General features: G+C 39.2%; 1 protein-coding gene across 12 annotated transcripts in view; it reads right to left on the bottom strand.

The window, feature by feature from the left end:
- Positions 1-14179, bottom strand: part of PDE1C (phosphodiesterase 1C) — a 551218-nt gene that overhangs the window by 277865 nt on the left and 259174 nt on the right. The window lies entirely within an intron of this gene.

Here is a 14179-nt window from a genome sequence, read left to right as displayed (position 1 = left end):
AGCATGGCACCAACACTAGCTTGGCCTCTAGTGAGGGCCTCTAGTGAGGAAGTTTACAAACATGGTGGAAGGTAAAGGAGAAGGCCAATGTATCACATGGTGGAGTGGGAGCCAGAGTAGGGGGTGGAGATAACAGACTCTTTTAAACAACCCAATCACATGTGAACTCACTGAGCGAGAACTCATCACCAAGTGAATGGAACTAGGCCATTCATGAGGGATCCACCTTCATGACCCAACCACCTACCATCAGGCCCCACCTCCAACACTGGGGATTACATTTCAGCCTGCGATTTGAAGGGACAAACATCCAAACCCATGTCAGAATCCATATATGCAAAACTCTAGAAAATGCAAAATAATCAACAGTACTAGAAAGCAGATAATTGATTGTCTGGGTATAGGCATATCAGGGAGAGGGAGGCATCAAAAAGGGTCACGAGGAAAACTTCGGAAGTGATGGCTATGATCTTTATCGCGAATGTAGTGATGCTTTTGTTGTATGCATATGTCAAAACATCATATTATATACTTCGAATATGTGCTATTAATTGTATGTGAAATCAATAAAACTGATTTTAACATATGCATTCCACAGTCAGATAACCTACTGTTTCACGTCCTGGCTCTACCTCTTTTTAGCTCTGTTATCTTAAGCAAGTTATCTTTGAGCCTCATATTTTCCAGCTGTAAAACGATCATTCATCACATAAATTTCACTGGATTATTGTGGATATAAACTGATAACTAATTCAATGCCTGAAAACAAGAGATAATCAACTGTAGCCATTAACATAACAATAAATTCCCTTGTTCTTAGTTGCTAATGTCCTGTAAAAGCTAATTTGAAAGCCAAGACGTACAATTATATTTTTAGAACCTGAAAAGGTGAGTCTTCCTGACTTTCTTATTCAGTGTTTCAGATAGTGTTCATGTACATGAGTTTTGATAAGGTAAAGAGTACACGGGAAGAAACTCAAAAGTGAGTTTTCTGATCATCTAAAATCAAATTTTCAAATATGAGTTGTGGTCTCCCCTACTATAAACACAAAGGGTTTAGACAATTATAAAGTCCCAGCAAAATAACACTCCTTATGCACATATGTGGGCCTTCCTCAACGGCAGTTGGTAAAACTGCATTTCCAGTTTCAAAAAATACACACACCCCTCAAAAGAATTTCAACTTAAAGCTCTTTACATCTGTGATGTTTAGCTTAGACCCTCACTAAAGAAGACAAAGAAACCCCTAATGAGCTATTTCTGTCCCACAGACCATGTGGGTGGCCCTGTGGGTTTATGCAAAGAGAGTGGTCTGGGTAGCACTTTCACAATGTGTAGGTGAAAGACCACACCTAGTAAAAAGGGCAAGGGACTGCAATAATTGGAAAACAGGCAAGACACACCAAGTATTTTCCTGAGACTCTGGAAAATGAAATAAGGAAACTCACATGCCAAAGGTATTAAATGTCAAGTCAGTAAGGAGATAGTCTGAAACCATTTAAAAGCTATAATATCAGAAAAAAAAAACAAAACGTGCTGGTACGATGTGACTCGAAAGAACTCCCTATCACAGCAGTAGCTTCTGAAAAAGTAACATTGTTTTAATGCCCACAAATCCAGTTTGTGTAGAAGTACACACCCTCAAGAACTTTTATTTACCGTGTCTTGAAGAAATACATTAGTCTTTTAAAAAAAAATTTACTTTAAGTTCTGAGATACGTGGTGCAGAAGGTACAGGTTTGTTAACATAGGTATACATGTGCCATGGTGGTTTGCTGCACTTATCAGCCCATCAGCTAGGTTTTCAGCCTCGCATGCATTAGGTATTTGTCCTAATGTTCTCCCTCCCCTTGCTCTCCACCCAACCCCGAAAGGCCCTGGTATGTGATGTTCCTCTCCCTGTGCCCATGTGTTCTCATTGTTCAACTCCCACTTACAAAAGAGAACATGTGGTGTTTGGTTTCTTTTCCTGTGTTAGTTTGCTGAGAATGATGGCTTCCAGCTTCATCTGTGTCTTTTCAACCCTAACTGGATAATGTGTGATTTTTCTAACCAATGTTGCTATAAAAGTCCATATGATCTCGTATACATTAAGTCCTTTGTGTTATAAGATATCATGTGATATGGTTAGACTTTGTGTCCCCACCCATATCTCATCTTGAATTGTAATCCCCATAATCCCCATAATCTTCATGTGTCAAGGGAGAGACCAGGTGGAGGTAATTGAATCATGGGGCCAGTTTCCCCCATGCTGTTCTCATGATAATGATAGTGAGTTTTCACAAATCTGCTGGTTTTATAAGGGGCTTTTCCCAGTTTGTTTGGCATTTCTCCTGCCTGCTGCCCTGCCTTCCTGCCTTGCTCTCCTTCCTGCCTTACTTCCCTGTCACCTTCCGCCATGATTGTAAGTTTCCTGAAGCCTCCCCAGCCATGCTGAACTGTGAGTCAATTAAACCTCTTTCCTTTACAAATTACCCAGGCTCAGGCAGTTCTTTACAGCAGTATGAAAATGGACTAATACATCATGTCTTCATGCTAGGAGCAAATTTAAATGAATAATAATAAATAAAAAACCCACAGGTAGGAAAATACTGATGAAAAACGAACAACTGGGAAGAGACACTAATTCTCCTCCCCAGGTGACCTCACTACTGGCATTGTTAAAGCCAAATGGTTAATCTGATGCTTTGATTTCCTGTAAGTTAAGGGACTGCAAGTAATATTTAAGATAAAAATGTTTACGATAAAAACGTGCAGGGAAAATAAAAAGGACACTTTATATGATTTCTCATATTTCTCCTTCCCTACCCACATCTAGCTCATGGAAGACAGGAGCTGGAAATGATTTTTTGACTTTTTACTTTCAAACACAAAGATGCCATAAAGAAAAAAAATGTATATTTTTTGCTGATAAATTTTGCCACTTGGAAATTTAAATCTTCTATACATCAATATGTTCCCAAAAATGCTAAAGAAAAATGAGGGAAAACACCAAAAAAAAAAAGGGACGTGGTTAATATTTTAGTATATAAAGAGCTTTTTCATGGAAATATGGGTAAAAACATGAATAGGTAATTCACAGAAGAAAAATTATAATAATCATTGATACTTGTTCAATTTCACCGAGAATCAAAGAGATTCACACTAAAGAGACACAATATGGAAGTAGGAGGCAGAACTAGATTCCAGAGGCAAGGCTCAGACACCGAACCAAACTGAGGACTAGTTAAAATAGGATTGGGGTAGAAATGTCTTTCCATAAGACACCCACCAGTATGCCCTGTCAGTTTACTATTGATATGACAACACCCAGAAGTTACTGCCCTTTCATTAGGAATTTTTGAAGACTGCCCCTTAATTTGCATGTAGTTAAAGTTGGGAATAAATATGACTACAGAAGAGTCCTGAGCTGCTACTCTCAGCATACTGCCTATGGGGTAGTCCTGCTCTGAGGGGAAGTCACGGAGTTGTAACACTGCCAGACCTACAACACTGCCACTTTAATAAAGCTGTTTTCTTCATTAGAGAAAGAAAGAATTCAAATTCTCTTAAATTTTTCCTCAGAAAAGCCAAGAAACTTCCCAGGCTAAGCCCCAATCTGGGGCTTGCCTACCCTGAATCAATATCAGAGTAACCTATCAGACATACAGTATTAATCGTAAGTAAGTAGAAACTTCCTAGAGAACAATTTTTCAACATGCATTAAAAGCTTTAAATGTTTTTCCATACTCTTTACATTTCTTCTAGAGGAATTTTTTCTAATCTTAAAGAAAACAGTGGAAAGAATATAAAAAGAAGTCCAAAGACACATGCATCAGAACATAGTTTATGAATGAAAAACTCAAAAGCAACCTGACTGCCCAATAACAGTGGATTGGTTTAATAAGTGCTGATGCAGACATGAGGTAGAATATTATGTAGTCATTAAGAATAGTGTTTTAGATATAGATTTATCAGCAAGGAGAGTTAGTAATGATACATGAATAAAGTGAGTAAAATCATTTCAAGAATGTATATGTAGTCTAATTCCATTATTATAACATTTTTTGTATAGAACAAAGTTTGGAAGAGCTATACATGAAGATTTTAACAGTACTTCTCTGGATAACGGAATTTCGGTTGTTTTAAAATTTTCCATCTCCTATAAACAAGACAGTCAGCCACAGCATGATGTCTGAAAACAGACTCTAAAGTCAGGTTGCCTGAGTTCAAAGCCTGCATCCAATAGTTACTACCTGTATGACCTTTTCCTAGTTAATCTTTCATGCCTTTTCTTCCTTACGCAGAAAATGAGGATAATAGCAGTACTCATTTCATAGTTACTGAGAATGCTAAATGGACATCTTCTAGAATGTTGCCTAACACCTAATTGAGACTCAATAAAGCTAATCATTATTTGTTATCATATGTTACTTATATGGCAAATAATGAGAATAATTATGACAATAATGCCTTGAGATTGACAAGCGTGCCAAGATAATTCAATGAGAAAATAATAGTCTTTACAACAAATGGTAACGGCTGGGACAAGTGAATATCTGTACACAAAAGTATCAAGCTGGACCACAACCTTACATCATATGCAAAAAGAAACTGAAAATGGATCACAGATCTAAATGTCAGAGTTAAAACTACAAAACTCTTAGAAGAAAGCATAAGTCTGTGTGACCTCGAATTAGGCATTGGTTTCTTAGATATGATAACAAAAGCACAGGCCATGAAAGAAAAACTTGATACACAGGTCTGTACCCAAATTAAAATGTTTTGTGCTTTAAATGACATCATCAAGAAAGTAAAAAGAAAGTATACAGAATGGGAGATAGCATTTGCAATTCCCACATTTAATAAGAAACTAGTATGTAGAATACATAAAGAACTCTTCCTATTTAATTATGAAAAAGAAAGATAACCCAAATAAAGAATGAGTAAAGGATCTGAAGAGACATTGCTTCAGGGAAAATATATAAATGGTGAATAAGCATATGAAAAGACACTCAACATCATTACCCCTAAAGAAAATATAAATCAAAACAGCAATGAGGCTGGGCACGGTAGCTCACACCTGTAATCCCAGCACTTTGGGAGGCTGAAGTTGTTAGATTGCTTGAGTCCAGGAGTTTGAAATCAACCTAGACAACATGGTGAAACCCTGTCTCTACAAAAAATACAAAAAATTAACTGGACATGGTGGTGCATGCCTGTGGTCCCAGGTACTTGGGAGGCTAAGGTAGGAGGATTCCTTGAGCCCAAAAATTGGAGGCTGCAGTGAGTCAATATTCCACCACTGCATTCCAGATTCCAGCCTGGGTGACAAAGTGAGAACCTGTCAAAAAAAAAAAAAAGGAAAGGGAAAGAGAGAGAGAGAGAAGGAAAAGAGAGCGGGAGGGAAGAAGAGAGACAGGGAAGGAGGGAGAGAGGGAGGGAGAGGGAGGGTGGAAGGAATGAAGGAAGGAGAGAAAGAGAAAGAGAGATACAACTTCACATCATCTAGGAGGGCACTATTTCAAAAAACAGATAATAACAAGTATTGGTGATGATGCTGAGAAGTTGGAATCTTCATACACTACTGATGAGAATGTAAAATGTATGTATGGTGCAGCTGCTTTGGAAAATAATTTGGCAGCACCTCAAAATGTTAAACAGAGTTACTATTTAACCCAGTAATTTCACACCTAAGTATATTTTAAGAGAAATGAAAACTTAAAACATACATCTGCCCCCAAAATTTACATTTAAAGAATGCTCATAACAACATTATTCATAAGAACTGAAATGTAGAAACAACCACAATGTCCATCAATTGATGAATGGGTAAAGTCTGGCAAACTCATAGGATGGAATGTTGTTTGGCAGTAAAAAGGAGTAAAGAACTGATACAGGCTACGACGTGGATGACTCCTGAAATTTTGCTAAGTGAAAGAAGCCAAACACAAAAGATCAGAAATTGTTTTGTCCTATTTATATGAAATTTCCAGAATAGGTGAATCTACAAACACAGACAGTAGTAGCTGGGGTGGTTGTGCAGAGCTGGGGGAGAGTAGGAGAGGAGAATAGGGGATGAGTACTAATAGGTACAGCATTTCTCTCTTGAGTGATAAAAATGTTTTAAACTTTGAGAATGGTTGCACAATGCTGAATATACGAAACACTGAATTGTATACTAAATGGGTGACTTTTATAGTATTGAATAATAGCTCATTAAGATGCTTTAAAAATGTTTTTCTAACCCCCTGACAACTCTGAGCTTTATTTCCTAAGAATGCGCTTTGAAGAGCCAGCAGTTTAGAGTGGAAGCAAAACAACAGCTTGAAAAGATCTCTTACTGTACTATGGAGGCTCCAGTCAAGTTTCTAGATTCACACCCCCACCCCATCCCATGACTGATACATTAACTCCTTATTCACTACCTGTGATAAACCAGACATACTGCTAGGTAATGGGACACAAAGGTAATCAAACCCTAATCAAGTTTATCATTGAGTAGGGGGGCACCACAAGTCGAATTATGTTGTCAAAAAAAAAAAAAAAAGCCAAGATGGCAAGGTACAAGGCCAAGCTGGTAAGAGAAACATGATGAAAGCTGCAATGTGTAAGTTGAAAACTAAAACATGAATTAGAGTTAGCGAGCAAATGTGCTGAAGAAAGAAGAAATCAATTGCAGAAGGAACGTGCAAGGGACTGGAGGTGCACATATTGTTTGAGAAGTTAAAGCATATACAAGGCCGGGCACGGTGGCTCAAGCCTGTAATCCCAGCACTTTGGGAGGCTGAGGCGGGTGGATCACGAGGTCAAGAGATCGAGACCATCCTGGTCAACATGGTGAAACCCCGTCTCTACTAAAAATACAAAAAATTAGCTGGGCATGGTGGCGCATGCCTGTAATCCCAGCTACTCAGGAGGCTGGGGCAGGAGAATTGCCTGAACCCGGGAGGCGGAGGTTGCGGTGAGCCGAGGTCGCGCCATTGCACTGCAGCCTGGGTAACGAGCGAAACTCCGTCTCACCCGATAGTCTCAAAAAAAAAAAAAAAAACCATATACAATATGGTTGGTGTACACGGTATTCACTGTGGTGAGGAAAGGCAAGTGAGGTTCCTCATAAAGGCCAGGCATACCATGCTAGTGAGCTCAGATTTTGGTTTGGAAACAGTGCAGAACTATTAAACTGAAAAATTACCCAATGACATTCGTGTTTTAGAAAGATTATTCTGGCTTCAGTACAGCTACACATAACTTGAAGGAAATACAAGTGGAAGCAAATATCTAAATTTAGAGGCCACCAGGAAAGAAATGATAGTTTGAACCGTGCTACTGATGGTGTGGGTAGAGAGAGACAGCAAGATTCAAGAAATATGCACATATTGAACAGACACAATTTTGTGATTGACTGTGTATGGGACAGGGAAACAGAGGAGGGAAGGGTGACTCCCAGATCTGTGGCTTTGGCAACTGGATGAATGATGGTGCCCTTCACTGAAATAGGAAACATGCAAGAGCAGCAAACTGGAAACAAAAGGTTTTAATTTATTTGGATTGACTAAATTGAAGGGTCTATGAAACTTCTAAGAGAAAATGTCAGATTGTAGATATAAGTCTGAAGGTCAGGAAAAAGAGGAGGCTGGAGGATGTAGCTTTGAGAATCAAGGGTCTGCAGAGATGAGATGAAGCTCTGAGGGTAGCTGAGGTGTCAAAGAAGGGAATAAAGGGGAACAGGGCAGACCCCATGGAACACTGGAAGCCCAGGCCATGGAGGCCCCATGCTGGGATCCCTCAGGCTACCAAGCAGTCTCTCTTCTGCCTTCTGTGGTCAGCTTGGTCAGCCCCAGGATCATCACTGAAGAAACTGGTTTTTCATTCTTGGCCTCAGGACATCCTAACCCTTTTGTGCACCTTCAATAAACATTTGTTCCAAGAATATTGAGGAAAGGCTATAGGCCAAGGACTTTCCTGGGCACTGGGATATAAAGAAGTCAACAATTCCCTGTCCTAAAAAAACTCTAGCTGGTCAGGGGACCAAAAAAAAAAAAAAAAAAAAAATGCAAGCAACACCAGGACCATGTGGCAAGTGGCTCTAGTGAGGTCTACACTGGCAGCTCTAGGTCGGAGAGGAGAGCATACGTCAACACAGGAACTACAGGCAGGCTCCTGTAGACAGTACTTCCGGAATATGAGTTTTCAAAGATAAGGAGTGATTAAATGCATGGAAGAAAAACATGGCCAAGAACATTTGGGGGATGCAAGTATTTCAGAATGGCTGTAGCTCAGAGTACAAATGAAGAAATTCTTTTCTCTCAAGAGAATAGGGAATCCCTGAAGACCTGTGCTTTGTTAAGATTAGTGTTTTTTAAAAGCAAGCAGTAAAAAGAAAATTCTAATCCATAAGCCAGATCCCAGGTCCCCTTCACCATGGTGCCTCTCAAAAGTGCTATAAAACTGTTAGTTTATAATCATTTTGTAACTGCTAATTACTAACTAGAAGCAAATACTAACTAACTAGAGAGGCAGCTGTCCCAGCCAAAGTGACCAACTCCCAGGAAGTGTATCTACTGACACACTTAACAATTTCTGAATTTCTTAATTAAACCTAAAAATTAATCAAAAATAGACATTCAGAAATTCTTCATATTTTTCCTTTTTGTGAGCAAAAAAATAAAAGAAGGTAAATTAATTTCATAAATTCTAAATTTATTTTTTTCTAAAATAATAAGCACATAAAGGCCACTTAAACCAAATTTCATACACCAGAGACACAGAAATTTGGAGATACCTTAAAATCAAGACAGATAACACAAATACTTGTTTTTAAGGAGTAAAACCACTTAGTGTAAAATTGCAGTTACATATTTCTAAAAAGCACACTAGAGCCTAAAATCCTGGTGATTTGTACAATGAGATAAACTGTATTCAAACAAGGCCCAACAGAGCTCAGTCAGTGTCAGAAAAAATTTACACAAATCTAAATATCACTCTGGGGAGCAAATCAACATCTTCTTAACCACATGCAGATCATATAGTATTTGTTTTCATCATGATTGCCAGGAACATAAAATTCCAAGCCATGTTTTGCATTGCAAAAATGTCTAGACCCTCAGTCTGGTAATACTCTTGTGACCTGTGACATAGGTGGGGCAGCCATATATCTCTGCTGCCAAATGCTTTGCTACAGAAACAAACAAGACACAGGTGAGAAACGCCACAAAGCTAGCACATGAGGTAACTACCTAAGTGACTTTTAGAAAGAGCTCCCCAGGCCATTCCTCTGTTTCTTTTCTAATTTCAGTATGATCCAGCCCTACTGAGGCCATCCGTAGAACTGATTTACGACTCCTGATAATGGTTCTATTCCCAATGAAGCTGGCCACTGAAGGCTGCCCAGCTCCTGTGATCTCTGAGCCCTCTGCCTCGATATTCCCACATCCATGGTGGCAGATGATTTGATGTTTCCCCAAGATTTTGTTGTGTGGAAAGTTTAGTGCCCTAAAATCCAGGGCACTAAACTTCTGACAGCTTTGTAAACTTTTGTCTACAAATTCCCACTTCATTGACCCCTCTCTAAGCAAATCGCCCTCAGTGGATGTTCCCAGCTTTGAGTATGTTCTTTCCACAGTGACTTTTGAGAAGAGAAAAAGGTGGAGACGAGTTAGAGGATGGCATTCTTGTTTATCATTTATCAAACTCCTCAGTCATAGAACAATTTATAAAATTAGATACCACACAGGAACTAAAAATAAACCAAATACCTATTCTCTAGTTCTGCCTGCCTTTTAAAATATTTTTTAAAATTATTCAGAGCTGTATTCCGTGGCTGAAGCATTTTGTGTACCAATAAAAATTATTTCAACACATTACTTAATTCCAGTCACATCTCACTCTCACATTTTCAGTTTATATCATCGGCTGACACCTAGTTGATGCTTATGCACAAAACGTGGAACACAATAATTTTCCTTAGGTTCACAGAATCCTAGACATGAAACTGAAGTGGGTTCTATTGCCATTAAGAAACACTACATTCACATGCTCCTTTCTCAAAAAAAAAAAAAATAGTTGCCTTTCATTTAAAATTTCTCTACACTTTCTCTAAAATTCCTCTAAAAAGGGAATATCCAATACCTTCTCTCTTCAGATGCTCTTAGTATCTCGATCTAAAAATCAGGATTTTAATTCCTCATGATTAACTTATATATATAACCAAGTTGCCTTAGGAACCTACAATGTATCTTAATTCTTTCTACTCAAAGCCCCTATCACAGTGTCTGGCACATAGTAGGTGATCAGCATATACTTAATGAGAGAAAAAAATGAACAGAAGGAGAAAAGGAAGAAAGAGTGAGAGGAAGGAAGAAAGAATAACGGGAGGGAAGAAGAGAACAAATAAACACTAAAAGGAATCAAACATGAATCCACTATGCAGGAAATTAACAACAAAGTAGCAAAGATGTGAAATGGACATAAACCACCACAATATAAAGTAGGAAGTGGTAAAGGGCCACAGATACAACATTGGAGAAAATCAGAAGAAAGGTGTGAAATTTATAGCTAGGAGAAATCAGAAGCAAGTCAATAGAGGAGGGAATATTTGAAGTAGGCTTTGAAGAACGGGTAGATTTCAGACAAGTGATCAGAGGGGACAAGTGGACCAAGGAGAAGTCATGAATGTGGGAAATCATGGGGTGATGGGAATGAAGTGGTTTAAGGGGAGCACAGAAGATGGGATGGGGCCCCTTTAGTATCTAGGCTCATAAGCAGAACTATCAATAATTATCAAGAAGATCTATTGAATGAATGAATAAATGAACAAAAAAATGAATAAACAAATTAATTAACTTAGGCCTGGTACTTTAAAGATAAAGAAGAATATGAATGTTGTTTCTATAATTATCCCTATTGCAAATTATACCTCTGTCTCTGTAAAGGACCTCCTGGGAAAGCCTTCTGCCGTCAAATTAGATCTACCTGAATAAAAAAAATTAACAAGAGTTTTAATTATTTCGCAGTGTTTGCATGTCACTTTATTTTAATCTCAGGGATATGGAAAATAAATAAATATAAAATAGTTTGTTACTTTCCTATTACCAACACAATAATCCATCCAGTGTAATTTTGCTTTCTTTGTCTTCTATTTCCGTTTTTTCTTTAACATTTAAAAGCAAACCAAAAGAGTCTTTGCTCCCGCTCTTCCGCCTTCCTACTTGTTCCCCACGATTTAACACATATACACAAGACTGGCCAGCCAATTCGTCAATGAAGTACTCTCCTTCTGGCCTTTATGGCTGAGTCACTGCCTTTAAAGAACTAAGAAATGGGACATACTGCTGCACAACTGGTCCTGGCAGAAATGTTAACTCTAGAATAAGACGGATAAAACAAAATCAGTATAAAAGCCAGTGGGATTAGTGAAGGCTTTAACACACAGCTTGCAGTGGTTGAAATCTCTTATGACCCATGATGTTGGTTAAAGATTATACTTGCTGAAAACAACCTTAGCCACTGTTATTAAGTTCTAATTGAGTTTTTTCTCTATAGCTGTCAAACTCCCTCTACAACCTGATGACTTTTTTTTCATACTTAAGCACAAATGAATTTTAAGACATACATCAGGAGAACTTAATGTCTTTTTAACACAGGAATTTGTACACAAATATTCATAGCAGCCTTATTAACAGCCTCAAACTGGAAACTCCCCAAACATCCTTCAGGGCATAAATGGTAAGACAAACTTTGGCACAGCCATACCATGGACAGCTAGCAAAAAAAAAGGACCAGAATACTGACACCCACAATTCATGCTGAGAAAAAAAAAATCCAGTCTTTAAAGAATACATGCCATATGATTCCGTGTAAAAAACATCTGTGAAATTACAAAATTATAGAGATGAAGAACTGAGTAGCAGCTGTCAAGGATTAGGGATGGAGCAGAGGGGATAGGTGTGGCAATAAAAGAGAAGTCTTATGGTGATGGGACAGTAGAGAAGCTGTTGGTTATGGAGGTGATTACACAGGGTTACACATGTGACAAAACTGTCACAAACACAAATGATGTGTGCACAACTGGGAAATCTGAAAAAGCTCTATGGATTATATCAACTCTAATTTCTTGGTTTTCAGATTGTACCATAGTCAAGTGAGATGTGAACCCTGGGAGAGTTGGAAGGTGAATACACAGAACTTCCTGCACATTTCTTTGTGAGCCTCTATGCATCTATCATTATTTCAAAAATAAAAGGTTTAAAATATATATAGTCAATTTTTTTTTTTTTTGAGACAGAGGCTCGCTCCATTGCCAGGTGCTAGGCTGGAGTGCAGTGCCGTGATCTCAGCTGCTCCCTGCAACCTCCACCTACCGGTTCAAGCAATTTTCCTGCCTCAGCCTCCCGAGTAGCTGAGACTACAGGTGTGTATCACCTTGCCCAGCTAATTTTTGCATTTTTAATAGAGATGGGATTTTACCATGTTGGCCAGGATGGTCTCCATCTCTTGACCTCATGATCCACCTGCCTCAGCCTCCCAAAGTGCTGGGATTACAGGTGTGAGCCACCACGCCCAGCCTATAGTCAATTTATATCAGGATGTGTCATGAGGTTTATCCCTCCTGAGTTGAACAGTATCTAACACAGAGCTGAGTGAGAATAAACTTTTCAAAGAAAAGAAGGGAGAAAAGGGAAGAAGGTGTACAACCATCCCTAGTAAATCTTGATGAAAACCTGATTGAGGGACAATTTATAAGTTGCCTGAAGTTTACAATATACCTTTACACAATAAGGACACTAAAATCAACATCATAAGGCAGTTGTGAAAATTAAAGGTATACAGAGATATGTAGATTTCTTAATATACATGTGTGTGTGTGTGTGTGTGTGTGTTTGTGTGTATGAGAGAGCACATTTAGTAAGAGCCTGGGACTCAAGAAGTATTCATTCTCTTCCAATAAGCAAAAGGGTGGGGGAGAGAGAGAGAGAGAGAGAGAGAGAGAGGAGGAACAAAGGAAGAAAGGAAGGAAGGAAAATCATCATTATATTCTTAATTTCTCACTCTCTTCTTACCCTTTCCGATTGCATAATCTTCTTGGTGAAATTATTTCCACCTCCTTCAAAAACTAACCAGAGACTTAAACACAAAATCAGAGCTCTTTTCATCTAGGCGCATCTGCGTAGGTAGGCCTAAGTTTAATCACTGAACCACTGACACACAGCTCTGTGAGCTCTCAGAAGCTCAGAATCCCACATACAGTTTGGCCACAGAGCTGAAATGTTGTAGCATTTTATTAGGAACCATGTTTTGAACACTTAACACCCAAGCTCTCTCTCTTCTGCCTCCTTCCCAAGGCAACTGCAGATTCCTCTTCCCTCAGAGAATATAGCCCCACTACCTTTCCTCCTTTTAGGGAACTGTAATGGCCTGGACACCTGGCAAAAGAACACTGGAAAAGTCATGTCTTTAAGTACCAGCCCAATGAGGGAATCTATTCAGGGGGTTTAAAATGAAACAGTCAAGCATGCCAATGACCAGCAAAGCGGGAAATGGTCCCAGAATCACTGACAGAAGAGGCAAATTTCCCAGAATGCAATCAATCCATTCTGACCCCCAGGATCAAAGCAGACAGAGCAGAAACTGGGCCATGAGCTGGGAATCATCCTCATGTAGAGTTACTCTCTTTTCAGAAGATGCTTCTCCATCTCAAACGGGGCTTTTATGGCTGAGTAAAATTTACATTGTGTATATAATTTACATTAATTTTTTTGCCAGGCAATACAAAGGCAGTATAAGAGAGGTCAGGCACAAGTAACAGCTTGAAACCCAAGGTCAGGTTCCAGGTGGGTGTAGGCAGGAGCTGGGGTGGGAGATGGGGGTAGGGGGATTAGCAGAAACCAATGGGGCATGCGGACTATAATTAGGAGCATGTATGTATTCAGGGCTTAAAGACATTGCGAACAGCTGCAGGCCACTGCTTAGGAACATGAGGAGCTGATCCCAGCACGGCTGGCTGAGGTTCCAAGACTGGATAGACAACCTGAGGAGGCTGGCAGGAGTGGGCAGTGCCAGAAAAAGTGACAGCAACAGCTCTGAGTAAGCAAGTCCTACCAGCATCAGAAATGGGATGAAGAGGTAGGTTTGCCATGGTCAGGATTTTGCCACAGCAGGGAGAGGATGTTAAGGTCAGTTAGTGGCTGGCTCAAACTGG

The sequence above is a fragment of the Sapajus apella genome, unplaced genomic scaffold (genome assembly GCF_009761245.1).
Source record: "Sapajus apella isolate SASKATOON/1434 unplaced genomic scaffold, GSC_monkey_1.0 scaffold19, whole genome shotgun sequence".
NCBI lineage: Eukaryota > Metazoa > Chordata > Mammalia > Primates > Cebidae > Sapajus > Sapajus apella.
The sequence above is the reverse complement of the archived record's forward strand: the minus strand, read 5'-3'. Positions and strand labels throughout refer to the sequence as shown.